The following is a 14,949-nucleotide window of genomic DNA, read 5'->3' as shown; positions in this document are numbered from 1 at the left end:
ACATATTAGTAAATCACAAGTTAGAACAATTGGCAAAGTCAAAGTTTGTTTTTTGCTTGAGTTAGGTAATAATTCATTCAGTAGATGACAACATTAGAAAACAGAAATTCACTAGTAATGTTAGATATGCTTGAAAAATTGATTGGATATCCATAGATAAACCAAGGGTTAATATTGGATACTTATGAAGGTACATATGAACTTGCCAAGGGAATAGAGCAGTAATGCAGAAATGGACACAAAGGCCAGTAGGGAAGAACCCAATGAATCAATCTGTTCCTATGGTTTAAATATGATATCCTATGAACATATACAAATAAATTCCACGTTTGTTACATATCCATCTAAAGCCAATGAACAGACCAGCAGGAGCTCATCTAAAGTCATCTATTACCACCAGTCTATGGACAGTGAGTCGATGCAAACCCTGCTCTTCGTGCTTATTTTTTGCGGGAGAATTCCCAATTTACAGTCTTCAGAGATGCCTTGCAGGTTCAAAGCTGGACGTTGGATAGATGAAAAGTCCCAAATCATAAGGCAGAAACTCTGTCAGGGAAGCCGGTGATCAGAGCTTACTAGCACAAGTTTAAGGTCACACGCAAGAAGTCAAGGTCAACACTGAAATAGTCACAGTAAGCACACATAAAAGCAGACATGGGCACTATTAAATGTGTTGTATAAGATTAGAAGGACTTGGCTTCTTTCTTCCAGAAACAGCACCACTCTTGCCCATAGGAGTCATTTCAATGTGAATAAGGCTCACAGCCTATGGACAAGCATGGCACTCTTTCTAGCACAAGGCAGACTTATTTTTTTATTACATACAATCCCTTTAGTACTGGAGTAACTATACTCCACGGGAGGAATAGCAGCGGTTTTGTGGCATGGCATGTGACTTCAATTAGAGTAAGGCTATGTTCACACAGGCTATTTTCAGCCATGTTTTTGTCCGTAAACGTCCCGAAAAATGGCTGAACAATCGGAAATAGAACGCCTACAAACATCTGCACATTTAATTCTATGGGAAATGCGGCATTCTGTTCCGACGGGGCATTTTTTTACGCCTCATTTTCAAAAAACGGCGCTTAAAAAGACGCCGCGTAAAAAGAAGTGCATGTCACTTCTTGAGCCGTTTTTGGAGCCGTTTTTCATTGACTCAATAGAAAAACAGTTCCAAAAACGGCCGCAAAAAAACGCAGCGAAAAATGCTAGTTTGATTAAAAAATGGCTGAGAATCAGGAACTGTTTTCCCTTGAAAACAGCTCCGTATTTTCAGCCGTATTTTGTTAACCGTGTGAACATACCCTAAGGCAGAGAAAAGGGTATTATGGGCATTATGGGTATTATGGGTATTGCCACCAAAGATGTAAGGTTTCTCATCTTTTCTTAGACCTCATAGATCCTCACATGTCTTGTTCATCCATATTCTATGAAAATATGTAAGAGATAACTATAATCAATAGAAATATCATATAATCTGAATTGTTTCCTCCATCAAAACATGTAGGGAAAATCTAAATAGAAATAATAGCAGTGAGTATGGAGAGAAGAATATTTATTACAATGCGGCGATCATGTCACAACACAAAGCTGATTGTTATATGTGCATCTCTGCAGTGCCATTATTTTCTGGAGGAAGTGTTTAATGGTCAGGCAGAGCAGTCTGCGTAAGTAAGCGTGTCTGTACAGCGCCAAAAGAGCTCAATTTTCACAACTCAAGTGCAATTTAGGGTAATTTGTATGTCAGACGTTCTGTTCTTCTGTTTCTCCAAAGATGTTTTAAGCTTTTAACGCATGAAAAAAATAAATAAAGAAATCTTATCTTGCTTGTGTAGGGGACAAAGACAGCACACATTTAAGAAAAAAAGGAGGAAATAGGTATCAAGGGCTTTGCAGTGTCAAGGAGCACTTAGTGCAAAAATACAAAGATCATCAGTAAATATATGTCCCTGAGCTGTCCTCTTATATCTGTTATATGTACCCAACAACTATTATGGCTGCCATAGTGCCTATCAATTTGGCACTAGTTTCTTTGAGCCTCGGATGACATATCTTCACAGTTATCTTACAAGGCGGGGAATGTATCATTTGCCATGTCTAGAAAAGCCGGGTGACAGTCATACCATGTACCACTGCTATTACCACTACTCCGAAGCTACAAGGCAGAGCTTATGTTGATATATATTTGGGATGCCTTAAAGGGAATGTCCACTACTGGACAACTGATGACCTATCCGACAACTGATGACCTATCCCCCGGATAGGTCATCAGTATATCATTAGTGGGGGTCCAATACCTGGACCCCGCACCGACCAGCTGCTTCGGCACCGGATGTCATTGCACAGTATGCAATGTACGGAGCCGGAAGCAGTTGGCTCCGTACATTGCATGGCATCCGTGCTGCCGAACTGCAGCTATGCTCCTATTCACTTAAACAGTACTGCAGCTCGGCCGCTATTACGTGACCGGAGCGATCTGCTTCCGGCATTAACGTCCGGTGCCCGAATGCAGGCACAGCCACAGAAGTTGATCAGTCCATATACTGATGACCTAACTGGTGGATAGGTCATCAGTTGTCCGGTAGTGGACAACCCCTTTAAGGCTCTTTTGCATGAGCCAACGATCAGACGAACGAGCAAACTTTCGAATCCTCATTCCTAATCATCGGTCCATGTAACATGCCCAGTTTGTTGGCTCATCAGATCTTTTATGTGGGCAATAATATAATTGATTATCAGCAGCACATCTTCGCATGAACAGAAGGATGTGCTGCTGACAATAATAAAACTGTACGGAAGTAGCCATCTTTATCTTGACTCTAAATACACAGTGGCAAGAAACTTTAAAGAGGCTCTGTCACCACATTATAAGTGGCCTATATTGTGCATGATGTGATCGGCGCTGTAATGTAGATTAGAGCAGTGTTTTTTATTTAGAAAAACAATATTTTTTTATGACCTATATTAGCTTTACGCTAATGAGTTTCTCAATGGACAACTGGGTGTGTTTTACTTTTTGGCCAAGTGGGCGTTGTATAGAGGAGTGCATGATGCTGACCAATCAGTGACCAATCAGCGTCATACACTTCTCTCCATTCATTTACTCTGCACATACACAAACACTAACATTACTGCAGTGTCCTGACAATGAATATACATTACCTCCAGCTAGGACGGGATGTGTATTCAGAATCCTGACCACTTCTCTGCTCGCGGCTTATGTTCAAGGAAGTGAAGGCGCAAGGAATAGGAGCTGAGGCGACGGTGGCAGGAGAAGGTAATTTATGTTCGTGTATGTGATGTGTGTATTATGTTTGTGTATGTTCATTTTATACTGTCTGCTGAGCACTGTATCTAATCCTCCTACACTGTGCAATTGATCCGAAAATGGCGGCACAGAGTGTAGGAGGTTTGACGATTCCTGTCACTAGCCAGAAGAAGGGAGGGGGGAATGTGTGAGGACACTAGAGAGAGTGTGTCTACACCAAATTTGCAGCATAAAGCAATGAGGTTGCTTTACCACATTGACCATGTTGCAATTTTGGGAACTGCTCCCTCTAGTGGCCAGCACATGGAAATGTTATAAATTAGAATCTAATTTCTATTTCCTGACTTGTGAAAAAATGTAAAAATTAAAACAATGTGTAATTACTTAAATAATAATTGTTTAACTAAAAAAACAAAAATAAATTCTAGTGACACATTCCCTTTAAAGAACCTCTCTGTTGTTTAACCCCTTAAAGTCCCAGCCATTTTTTTTCCACTCTGCACCTTCCTAGAGCCATAACTTTTTTTTATTTTTACGTCAATGGAGTGGTGTGTGAAAGATTCTTTTTTATGGGAGGAATTGTAGTTTTTATTGGCACCATTTAAAGTACCATATAATGGTTGAATTGGAAAAAGCTGAGATTCCTCTATGGTTTTTTTTGTTTAGTTTTTACTATATATATTTAACATCTACTTTTACCTTAAGATAAGGTAAATATATACAGCCCCAGATCCAAGCTCAGTACAAATATACAGCCCCAGATCCAAGCTCATACATATATACAGTGCCAGAACAATGCTCATTACATATATACAGCACCAGAACAAAACTCATACGTATATACAGCATCAGAAGCAAGCTCAGTACATAAATACACAGCACCTGAACCAAGCTCAGTACATAAATAAAGAACCGGAACCAAGCTTAGTACATAAATACAGCAAAAGAACAAAGCTCAGTACATAAATACATTACCAGAACCAAGCTCAGTACATACATACAGCACCAGAACCAAGCTCAGTACATAAATACATCACCAGAACAAGTTCAGCACATATATACAGCACCAGAACAAAGCTCAGTATATATATATATATATATATATATATATATATATATATATATATACACAACACCAGAACCAAGCTCAGTAAATTAAAAAACCCAGAACCAAGCTCAGTACGTATATACAGCCCCAGTACCAAGCTCAGTACATATATACTGTACCAGAACAAAGCTCATTACATATATACAACATCAAAACTAAGCTCAATACATAAATACAGCACCAGCACAAATACAGCTCTGTACAGAAATCATTTGCAAATTCAGTTTAACCTATGCCACATAAGATTTTACGACATAAAACTACAGCTCCCATCATCTCTCTGAAGATCATACAGTTACCACAGTACTGATTAGTCACAGGGAGAATAAACATGTACATTGCTTGACTCACAGGTGATGCCTCAGATTCTTTTTCGTTCTTTTTATCTTATCTTCTCCATCCGGTCCAGACCTCTATGACGACTTCTCCCTGCCACAGACCATTTCTGCTGAGTTTGGCACTCAGATGTCTTCGGCTCCTCACTTTTCCAACATTTCCGCACCTATAAACGAAGATAAATTCTCATGGTGCCGCACTCTATGTCCCTGAAGATAATAGTATCACACACTGCGCCCCTGAGTATAATAACACCATACTCTGTCCCCAGAAATTAAATTGTGTCAAACACTGTAAAGTAAAACACCACACACACACTAACAATGCCTCTGTAGATAATGCCAGTCACACTGCCCACTGTTGATAGCGCCAGTCACACTGCCCCCTGTAGATAATGCCAGTCACAGTGACACCTGTAGATAGCGCCAGTCACAATGCCCCCTGTAGATAGTGCAAGTCACAATGCCACCTGTAGATAGCGCCAGTCACAATTCCCTCTGTAGATAATGCCAGTCACACTGCCCTCTGTAGATAATGCCATTCACAATGCCCCATGTAGATAATGCCAATCACACTGCCCTCTGTAGATAATGCCAGTCACACTACCCTCTGTAGATAATGCCAGTCACACTGCCCCCTGAAGAAACCGCCAGTCACACTGCCCCCTGTAGATAGCGCCAGTCACACTGCCCCCTGTAGGTGGAACCAGTCACAATGCCCCTTGTAGACAATGCCAGTCACAATGCCCCCTGTAGATAGTGCCAGTCACAATACCCTCTGTAGACAATCGCAGTCACAATGCCCCCTGTAGATTGCCCAGTGTAGATAGTGCTCCCTGTAGATATTGCCCCTAATGCTGCACACAGAAGAAAAAAAACGAAAAAACATTCCCACGCGTCCTCCAGCGACAATACACTGGTCAGTAACCAGGAATCCTCATCCGGGGTTAACGGCGCAGTCGTTAACCGTTAAACCGCGTTATTGTTAAAGCACCAAATGGCGAGGTTGAAACTGATAGTTCCCGACTCGCCAGCGCAATATTAATCAATTGTATTTGCATCCTAAGGATACGGATACAATTGGGTGAGAGGTCCCGCTTCACCCCAGTTCTCTGAACCGGCTGTATTTTAATAACCGGTTTGGGAGAACCGGGGTGAACTGGGCCCCCTTCCAGCCTCGGGCCCTGGGCACTTGCCCATATTGCCCTCATGGTAATCCACCCCTGGTAGTCATCATCTGTCCCCTCAGGCTTGAACTAGGAATAACACAGTAACAGTTCTGCCTTGATTACTCCTTTGAAGAAAAATAACTCGATTTCTTTTTGAGACTCAAATCAAGGCTCTTATAGACTTGCATTGGGAGATTAACTTCTGGTCCCTACAGCAGACACTGTAGGATACAGAGAGCAGACTGAAGATCACGTGACACAACTGCGGCTCGGAACGGAGAGACTACCCATGAAATACAACAGCTGGGAAGCCGATACACCCGACTACATTACACTATATACCATTTGCAAATGGGGAGTGAAAAAAACAAAACAAAGTGCTTCTTTAAGTTGCTTAAAATAAAACTTATACAGCTATGCTATCTGTGTCCTGACGGTTAGAGGCCGAACAAAACAGCACTTCAGGGGCGCAAGAGGCCCCCGTTCACAGGCTGTGCACCCCTGATGTAAAGTGACTAATGCAGGGTCCTATTTTATTTTTGTTTGTTTTTCTAAATGCATCGCAAGATGACTGGAAACTTAATTAATTTGCAGTATTAGTGCTAGAAATAGTGAATATGGTGTCAGAATGATGTGCGAAGGACAACCTACCATGCTTTTGGGTTTTGTCACCATAGATCACACTAAAATGTATTAATTTCATGCCTTGAAGTGAAGGAAGGCTGTACACATCATCAATACACATTAAGACAACATTAGGGCTTAAAGGCTACGTAAACCTTTAAATAATTTATTTTTGTGTTTTACTAAAACCATGTATCATAGTGTTTAATGCAACTTTGTAATTGGTTTTTATAAAAAAAAATATATATATATATTTTTGAGATACCCCTTAGAGATATATCTTAGACACATAGAAGCAGTATCTTGCACTGAAACCCGAATCCGTCAGATCAGCGGGACTGTCAGCTTCGGGGGCAGCGGGTTCAGCGTGTCTCTGACATGCAGGATCCACCTGTTATCGATCACATCTAAGTTATGAACTTAGTTGTGACCAATAACAGCTCGATCCTGCGTGTCAGAGGCATGCAGGACCCGCTTTCAACAAAGAAAGTCAGTCTGTCTGATCATACGTATTCAGGGTTTCAGCGCAAGATACAGCTGCTCTGTATACAGGATACATAGAAACTGCATCTCAAAAAGTAAAAAAATGTTTTAATAATAACCAATTACAAAGTTGCATTAAACTCTATGATACATTGTTTTAGCAAAGAAATAAAAAATAAAATATTTTTCAAAGGTTTACATAGTCTTTAAGTAAAAATTTTTTACCATAATCAGAATATGGAAGGGGGGTGACCATGGGGCTGTTAGACTAATCTTTAACGGCAGCTCGTCTTACATTACACTATAAAAACTCAAATAAGAAAATAAAATGCAGCAAATATATGAATGTTTTTTTCTCTCTAATAAATTTTATCTAAGCATTTAGTACTTATTATTTTTAACTACTTAATTATGCATTTAGCAAGTTTAGTGATATTCTTTAAAGAAAATCATGTGCGCAGTCTATTAGGCATTGACTCATACCACGGTCATGAATATTTTTAGCTTTCTGCAGTTCTGGAGTTACAGCCCCTGAGGGAAGCTTCATAAAGGTTATGATTCAGGGACAGTCTAGCAATTGTTAACACCATGAATTCCCAGGGAACCTGAGAGGCACATGTAAAATAACAGGGACAGCAAGTGACATAGACCTGACGTCACATGCATGTCAGCTCCTGGGAGCACGGGATGCAGGAGATGGCAGCAAAGCTTACACTTTGCCAGCCTTTATTCCTGCCAGAATCCTCCTAGAGTATCGACAATACAATTATGACAAGTATAGCAGAACCCATGTAATCCTTTATTCAACCGCCTTTTGCGAAATCAGTAGATAAAAGCTGTTCAATTCCTTGGTAATTCCCATCCATTCTACTTCAGGAGTAGTCTGAGAAGATAGAACATTATATAAGAGATGATTTGAGTTTTAAAAGTGGATTTTATTATCCTATACTGAGCCTTTACGGCCTGTTACATGCCTAACAATGACAATACTGCCCACCTCATTAGCTTTCTATACCACAGAAATGTCTTTTCACAAGGGATCATATCTCAGCCGCAGCAAAGTATAATTCTTATGGTTGGTCCAACAAAAGGTCTAACGAGAGATATAGAGAATCCAATTTTCTCTGAGATCAATAGACCTTCTTCTAATATACTGCATCACGAGACATAATGCTGTGAATTGCTGGAACGAGAGAAAGTTGAGCGAGGTGACAAACTGCACTACAGTTCTTTACTCCCTCATCGTATAACATTGTGTGCTTTAATGATATAAGTTTACATTCCCAAGATTGAATAAGACAGAGTATGCTGCTTTACCCACTGGTTATCTACGCTATAAGGCACACTCACTAGGCAGGATAAAGAAACAATAGGTTGCGTGAAAATATTATTCCTTTCAATCTCTATAGACAGGCAATATAAAAATAGGTTTCTCGTCTCTGCCTGGAAGGTGCCTCATGAAATTATAACATGGGATATGTCCTTATGGGGGGGGGGGGGCAGGATAGTCCTAAAATTACATTAAAAAAGCAAAAATCTGTTTTCTTTCCTTCTATTTGCAAAGTTGGTTAGGCAAAAGGTAATTAAAGTAATATTCTTATCGGTGGCTTTATTGTAGAATGATCTGCTCCATTCTGTTCCGCTGTTAGATCAGATGTCCCGCGCTCTGACTAGCCGAATTCTACAGTGTCTGCTGTATGGACCAGGAGTCATTCTCTCTATGTAAGCCTATGAAACTCACATCGAGACTCCCATAAGCTTGCATTTGCAGACTGGTCCGGAGACAGGACCTTGGGATTCCCTGCACAAAAGTCATACGTCATAAGTGAAGGAGGATCTAACTGTATATGGATTTATACAAGTAAGGCTTCGTTCATATCTGCGTCAAGCTATTCTGACGTTCCGTCTGACCTTTTCGTCTGAGCCCTGACTGACACAAACGGAAACCATAGGTTTCCGTTTCCAACACCATAGATTTCAATGGTGACAGATCTGGTGCCAATGGTTTCAGTTTGGATCCGTGGTGCAAGGGTTCCGTCGTTTTGCCGGAATGAATAACACAGTCGACTACGGTATTGACTAACGGAAACCATTGGCACCGGATCCGTCCCCATTGAAATCAATGGTGATGGAAACGGAATGGTTTCCGTTTGTTTCAGACAGGGCCCCATTTTGAGGGAAAGCTTAGACGGAACGTCGGAATAGGGCCCTGACACAGATGTGAACGTAGCCTTAACGTTGAATTCACTTGAAGATTTATAAAAACTTTCTTTAGTAAGCTCCCCCTAGAGGGGACTGCAGGCAGACACAATTTTATCATATAACTTTATGGCTGTGTGAAGGAACAAAGGTGATTTCATGATATCACACAACAATAGCCATTGAAAGTCAAGATAAAGTATCTTGCTACTGTGTATTTAATGCGTTTAGTGTCAAGGTACAGAGTGCTGCATCTGTATACTAGAGGAGGCACCATGTAGTGGTACATTGAGTTATTATAGGTCCATAATACTGACACATTGGACTCTGGGGTTACACATGGTACATGCCATGTGCATGAGCACTTAGTAGAATTATATATTGATGATTTAAAAAGCTGAGTATTGCTGATGTAGGTTATAAATTATACCAGAAAACAGATCGAGGTGAGAAAATGTCTTGGTAAAGGCAAAACAAACAATTGTATCACAGTGGATTCCAAATAAAAATGGCTCTTCCGAATAATCATGTTATTTTCTTCATCATTATCCTATATTTTGGAATTTTAGAAGTAATTCTGCATAAAGCGTTGGTACAGTGCACACTCAGATGGCTGCAATCACAGTGGAGGCTGATTTAATGTTTGTATTACATTACGTTACATTGTTTTAAGATGCATCATTTTCAGACACATATTCCACGTCTGTCTCAGTTGCTTCGTTTTTATGATTTATTCTTCCATTATACAGCTCGTAATTGATTTTTCGGATACAGTTTGTCTGGAAGACAGAGCGCACTTTAAAGCAGTAGCAGCACCTGTTATAGAGTTAATTACAACTTCAATAAAGCCAAATTGCTCTCACATACAACACTTGCTCTGCTGTCTTAAGCGCAAGGTTCATAAGATATGTTAATTAGCTTTCTTAAGATAGGCTAAATGCCAAAAGGCCACAATACATGAGGCTTGCAGTGTATCCTGTGGTTTCTGGGGCAAGACGGTACCCAATTAACTTGTAATATCTTATCCATATATAAACCTAAAAGATGCACAGAAAGTTTTTGACATTTTACCCAATATATTAAACAAATAGATGAATATAATTATAAAAGCATGGAGCCAGGTTTAATTATTTGTTTTGGAATTTATTTTACCAATGGTCCCTGTTTTTAATTTGAATTCATTCTGCATTTAGGAGATTTGCTCCCCATTATATTCTACCATATATTGAATCATATGCCAGCAAACATAACCAATCCCAAACTTTTCCTCCTTGAATGCACCCACTTTTGTAGTTCTATCACTCAGTGGGCTATAAACATACTGGGATTATTTTACATTGTTGATACCTGGCAAGCGTGGGATTCAAATTTTTAACAACAGGTTCTCTGTTTTGCCGACAAAGACACACGTGCCGAGGGGGGGGGGGGGTTGTGTTGTTTCGCTGTGTATCGCGCCATGGAAAATGATTCTAATAATCAAATATAACACTTAGAATATTCCAAATACACCCTATATTAACCCCTAGCTGCACCACTCAGTAACTATAAGTCATTGCGGGAGGTTACTTCCCGCACAAGGACGTATAGTTACTGAGTCATTCCCGGGGCACACTGTCGGTGACTTTGTGCACCGGGAGCCGGGAGGTCAGCTGTCTCTGACAGCTGACACTCCAGTGTTGCCGATCAGCAAATTAATGCCGCTGATTTTGGCAATAAACCCCTTAAATGTGGTGATTGATTGCGATCGCCGCATTTAGGGGGTTTGTAGCACATCGGCAGCCCCCATGCAATCGTGGGGTTTGCCATGGCAACCTGAGGCCAGACAACGGCCTCTGGGTCTGCCATGTATGGAAGCCTACACATCTGACACTCCAGTATTGCCGGCCAGCGATCCTTTGCTGCTGATTTCGGTAATTGACCCCTTACATGTGGCGATCGCCACATTTTAGGGGTTTCTAGCACATCGGCATACCCCACTCTGGAATCGCGGGGTTTGACGATGGTTGGCATGGCAAACGGAGGCCAAACAATGTCTGCCATGGACGGAAGCCTATCAGGACCAGCCTCTGGCTGGTCCTGATAGACTTCCTGTCAGAGTGACAGGAAGTCACTGTGGCGTTCCTGATGCACACTGTCGGTGACAGTGTGCATCAGGAACTGGGAGGTCAACTGTCCCCGACAGCTGACACTCCAGTGTTACCGATCAGCAAATTATTGCTGCTGATTTTGGCAATAAACCCCTTAAATGCAGCGATTGATTGCGATCGCCGAATTTAGGGGGTTTGTAGCACATCGGCAGCCCCCATGCAATCGTGCGGGTTGCCATGGCAACCTGAGGCCAGACAACGGCCTCTGGGTCTGCCATGTATGGAAGCCTATGAGGACCAACCTCTGGCTGGTCCTCTTGGGCTTACTGTCAGAGTGACTGTGACGTCACACTGACAGTTGGAATACAATACGCTACCTAGGTAGTGTAATGTATTCTAGCAGCGATCAGTGCTGCAGGTAACAAAAGAAAGTGTAAAAAGTTAAATAAAAAGTTAAAAAAAGTTAATAAAAATGTTTTAGAAAAGTGGCAAAATTAGTTGTTTTTTTTTCCTATCAAAAGTCTTTTATTATAGGAAAAAAATGAAAACGTTAAAAAAAGTGCACATATTTGATATTACCGTGTTCGTAACAACCCAAACTATAAAACTGTTATGCTATTTTCACCGCACAGTGAATACCACAAAAAAAATAAGCAAAAAAATATGCCAGGATTGCTATTTTTTGGTCACCACCCCTCACAAGATATAGAATAAAAAGTGATCGAAAAGTCGCATGTACCCCAAAATAGTACCAATAAAAACTAACACCTGTCCCACAAAAAACAAGCCCTTACACAGCTTTTTTGACAGAAACATAAAAAAGTTATGGCTCTCAAAATATGGCAACAAACAAAAAAAACATTTGAATAAGACATGGAATACGGCACATACAGTCCCATAGTGAATGCGAACGGGGCCCGTTCCATCCACTATGCTGTACGCCGTCTGTGAACTGTGCGACGTCCGGCGCCATTTTCCTGTGGACCGGAAGTCGCGGCCGGACAGTAAGATTACTACTTCCGGTCGCGGCTTCCGGACTTGTGCACTTGGAGCGGGAGGTAGCAGACGGAGAGGACGGACCGGAGGGAGCGGCGGCGGCTGCAGCAGGTAAGTTATTTCTGTGTATGTAAGTGTTTTACTGTGTGTTTACTACTGTATGTTAACCTACTACACTGTGTGTTAGCTCAAAAAATGGCGACACACAGTGTAGGAGGTTTGACCGTTCAATCCCCTCGTTTCTCCCGGCACTAGCCAGGATAAAGGAGGGGGGGGGATTCTGAGAGCTCACTAGAGCGAGTGAGTTTTCTCAAATTTTGCAGCATAAAGCAATGTGGTTGCTTTACCACATGCAATGCTGCAATTTTGGGAATTACTCCATCTAGTGACCAGCACTGGGAAATATTATAAATTAGAATCTAATTTCCTGACTCGTGAAAAAAATTAAAAAAATTAGAACAATGTTTAATCACTTATACACTAATTGTTTAACTAAAAAAAATATACATTTTTTTCTAGCGTCACATTCCCTTTAAGAAACTTATCGAGGGGTAAAGTAAGCATTTAGATCCCACAGGTTTTTTCTGCATTTTGTGGAATTAGACTGTGCAATTGAAAACCAAATTTTTCCTATAAAAGGTAAATTTTTTTAATTTTGACAAGGAATAATGGAGAAAAAGCACCCCAACGTTTGTAAAGCAATTTCTCCGGGTTACGGCAATACCCCATATGTGGCCATAAACTGCTGAGTGGACAAACGGCAGCGCTGAGAAAGGCAGGAACACTATTTGACATGTAGATTTTGTTGAATTGGTTTCTGGGAGCGATGTCGCATTTGCAGAGCTTCTGAGCTACCAGTACAGGGGAAACCCCTTAAAAGTGACCCTTGAAACCCCTTAAAAGTGAATTTTGTAAACTAGACCCCTTGAGGAATTCATTATAAATTTCATAGGGTGCATGCGACTTTTTAGGCGTGGTGACTAAAAACAGCAATTCTACTATTGTTCAGCGTTCACCGTGCGCTATAAATGACATATTCACTTTATTCTACGTGGCGATAAGATTACAGTGATACCCTTTGTTTGTAGTTAATTTATGTTATAGCATTTGCACAATAAAATACTTTTTATAAAAAATAATTTTGCTTTTTGTGTTACCTTATTCTAAGAGCCATAACTTTTTCATTTTTCCATAAACAAAGCCGTGTGAGGGCATGTTTTTTGCATAACAAAATGTAGTTTTGATCATGACCATTTTTGGGTACATTCGACACTTTGATCTCTTTTTATTCAATTTTTTGGAAGTGAAGTGACCAAAAATTGTGATTCTGGTACGGTTTATTATTATTTTCTTTTATGGCATTCACCGCGCAGGATAAATAATGAAATACTTTTGTAGTTCAGGCCGTTACGGACGCAGCAATACCATTTATGCATAGTTTATTTGTTTATTTATTTATTTTTGTTAATAATAAAGGACTGATAAGGGAAAAAGGGGGATTTTTACTTTTATTACTTTAAAACTTTTATTTTCCTATTCTTAAACAACTTGTTTACTTTGTCCCACTAGGGAACTTGATGGCAGGAGGCCCTGATCGCAATTCTAATACACTGCACTACATGCGTAGTGCAGTATATTAGAGCTGTCAGCTACTCGCTGACTGCAAGCATAGTGGTTCCTGACTTTGTCAGGACCCACTACGCTTCCGTAGATGGCGTAGCCGGAGTCTATTATTAGGACTCCGGTTGCCATAGTAGCCATCGCCGCCCACTATCATGTAGCGGGCCGTCGATGGCGGTTTAACCCATAAGAAGCAGCAATTGCTATTGAATGCGGCTTCAAAGGGGTTAATCGGCGGGGACCACCGCGATCGGTCCCTGCACTCTGAGCTGTGATGGCCTGCTGTCGGAAACAGCAGCTATCACAGCTCATCAACGCTCCCTGCGCAAACGGCGCTGTTTTTCATCCATGAAATACTATTATGTCATGAAGCGCGAACTATACTGTTACCATGCCATAATAGTATATCCTGGAGAATTAAGGGTTTAAATGTAATTTATTGCGCACAGTCAACGCCGTAGGAAATAAAGAATTGAAAACGCCAAAATCGCGTTTCCCTAGTAAAACCTTCTGTTTTTCTGAATTTTTTTATTACAAATGAATTTCGGCAAAAACAAATTAATTTGTACATTTTACCTCTACTTTGCTTTAATTCCTGTGAAACGCTTCAAGGGTTAAAATACTTTATGAATGAATACGGTTTTGAATACTTTGAGGGGGCAGTTTTCAAAATGGGGTGATTTATAGGGACTTTCTAATATATAAGGCCTTCAAAGCCACTTCACAACTAAACTGGTCCCTGACAAAATAGCCTATTGAAATTTTCTTGAAAATGTGAGAAATTGCTGCTAAAGTTCTAAGCCTTGTAACGTCCTAGAAAACAAAAGGACGTTCAAAAAATGATGCAAACATAAAGTAGACATATGGAATATGTGAAATAGTAATTATTTTGTGTGATATTACTATCTGTTTTATAAGTAGATACATTTACATTTTGAAAAATGCTAATTTTTGCACATTTTCTCTAAAAAAGTTTTTCACAAATAAATATTGAATTCATCGACCAATTTTTTTTCCACTAACATAATGTACAATATGTCATGAGATAACAATCTTAGAA

At 40.4% G+C, this 14,949-nt stretch overlaps 1 protein-coding gene and 1 long non-coding RNA gene across 3 annotated transcripts in view; one reads left to right on the top strand and one right to left on the bottom strand.

The window, feature by feature from the left end:
- Positions 1 to 14,949, top strand: part of UNC5D (unc-5 netrin receptor D) — a 601,240-nt gene that overhangs the window by 57,026 nt on the left and 529,265 nt on the right. The gene's annotated exons all lie outside the window — the stretch shown is intronic.
- On the bottom strand, positions 7,823 to 9,958 carry LOC142748209 (uncharacterized). Its single transcript, XR_012882182.1, has 3 exons — positions 9,849 to 9,958; positions 7,985 to 8,170; positions 7,823 to 7,870 (listed from the first exon to the last, which is right to left on the bottom strand). It is a non-coding gene; the product is annotated as an uncharacterized LOC142748209 (long non-coding RNA).

Source organism: Rhinoderma darwinii, chromosome 3 (genome assembly GCF_050947455.1).
Source record: "Rhinoderma darwinii isolate aRhiDar2 chromosome 3, aRhiDar2.hap1, whole genome shotgun sequence".
Classification (NCBI taxonomy): domain Eukaryota; kingdom Metazoa; phylum Chordata; class Amphibia; order Anura; family Rhinodermatidae; genus Rhinoderma; species Rhinoderma darwinii.
Note: the sequence above shows the minus strand (reverse complement) of the source record. Positions and strands in the feature narration are given on the sequence as shown.